Raw genomic sequence first — 1,963 nt, forward strand, 5'->3', positions numbered from 1 at the left:
CTGTTGCTCTTGACAGCAACTGGTCTATAATTATTAGCCATTTTAGAATAAAAAACAATGACTCTTAAAAATTATCTAACTTTTGGTGACGTAATTGCTTCATAGCCCGTGATTCAGACAGAGTTAGCAATTCTTAGAGATTAATTTTCTAAAATGTGGCCAGCAATCATACCCTAACAGTCTGAAAGGGCTCCTAGAAAATAGTCCTTACTTTATAGAACAGGAAAATGAAAAGGAGGATGCCTCTCTTGAAAACATTTTTATAACTTCGATCAAGATTTTCAACATCTTTCTATGATTGGCGGAATACAGGTCCAATTCCTTGGCCTGGTTGGTATTCTTGACCTATTTTCATTTGGCTTTAAATAATCTTTTATGGACTGAATTTTGTCTGTGTTCTTTCCACAGATTTTTTTTTTTTTTTTTTTTCAACCTCAAATGTTTTTAATAGTGGAACTGTGTACAGGATCCTCTAAAGAGACGACCTGGCTGGGTGCTCAAACTACATGGGCTGACCCCAAAGACACCAAAACCAAGAGCTGCTCAGGAGGCACTAAAAGTCGACAGTCTTGGCCGGCTTCACATCCTCGATTTCAGCAGACAGCCAGCGGTAGGTGCGGTGACGGCGCAGCACCTCGATGGCCTTGAGTTCCAGTGGTGTTGCCTGAATGCCAACGTCTTCTAAGCCAGGTAGGTGAGGCAATTTCATGTCTGTGATGTGCATCCGCTCCACTTTATCCCTTGTTATCCAGGGCTCAAATGGGTTTATTTCAAAGACTCTTGCTACCCATCGATAGGCAAAAAGTGGCAAGGGGAATGGGAGGAACAATCTGTGAGTCACAGCAAAGATGTACTTCACCAGGTGAAAGAGGAGGTACCGATTTGGACCAATGAAACAAAGGTTTTCCCGCTGGCATCGGGATCCTTAACTACATTAACAATTTCTTTGGACACATCTACGACATATACTGGTTGTTTAACTGTCTTCCAGCCCAAAGAACCAAGGGGTATAGGACCAAACTGACGCATATGTGCAAAAGAATTAAGGAATCTATCCTCTCTTCCAAAGATGTCTGACGGCTTTATGATAATGGCTTCTGGAAATGCATCTCTCACTGCTTTCTCTCCAACAGCCTTATTTCTCAAATATCTAGAAGAGCTTTTAATATGCACATTCAGATGTGAAACATGAATGAATTTTTCAACTCCAGCTTCCTTGGACATTTGAGCAATTGCTGGGGAATCTTCACATAAACATCCTCAAAATCGAAGTTTTTGGTTTCCCAGTCTCGCCCAATAAGATTGATGACCACATTGCTGTGTTCCACTACTCGTCAGATAGAATCTTTATCTCTCGCGTCCCATTCCAGAAACAGAAGCTGGCCTAGGTCACCCATGGGACGAAGGTGCATGATGTCACATGTATCACACCGATAGGGTATGATTACCTGTGACCCCATGCGTTCAAGGTGGTTGACAACATATCGCCCCAGGAATCCTGTTGCTCCAAACACAGTGGCCACTATCCCACTGACTGAGGAACGTCCACCTTTCCCATGAGGCATGAGGGCATGATGAAGCTGGCCACAGGGTGGGCCGTGACACACTGATGTGGCTATTGCAGTAATGGCAGAACGTGACATTGTCAGGACCCGGACAACCCGGGATTGTGCGGCAGCCGCCATCTTTTCCCACAATCCCTTTCCACAGATTTACATTTTGAAGCCCTACCTCCTGATATAACTATTGGGAAATACAAGTAAAATTCTAAGCCCCTCAACTGAGTGAACAGACCTTCTCTTGGCCATAGCAACCCCAGAATAACCTTGAAAATGGTTCTCAGCCATGATGGTATGATAGGTTGGACACACCTTGTTATACCTGCTCCCTCACTAACAGCCATTAGGCCTTCTTCCTTACAGGCTGAATAGAAACCAGCCCTCTCAAAAGACTCTGCTGCTGA

The 1,963-nt window shown here is 43.9% G+C and overlaps 1 pseudogene across 1 annotated transcript; it reads right to left on the minus strand.

The window, feature by feature from the left end:
* Positions 1 to 409: 409 nt before the first annotated feature.
* Positions 410 to 1,695, minus strand: LOC111520959 (annotated as a pseudogene). Its single transcript, XR_002724815.2, has one exon. The product of XR_002724815.2 is annotated as an NADH dehydrogenase [ubiquinone] 1 alpha subcomplex subunit 9, mitochondrial pseudogene (transcript).
* Between the last annotated feature and the right edge of the window lie 268 nt (positions 1,696 to 1,963).

The sequence above is a fragment of the Piliocolobus tephrosceles genome, chromosome 7 (assembly GCF_002776525.5).
Source record: "Piliocolobus tephrosceles isolate RC106 chromosome 7, ASM277652v3, whole genome shotgun sequence".
In the NCBI taxonomy this organism is placed as follows: Eukaryota; Metazoa; Chordata; class Mammalia; order Primates; family Cercopithecidae; genus Piliocolobus; species Piliocolobus tephrosceles.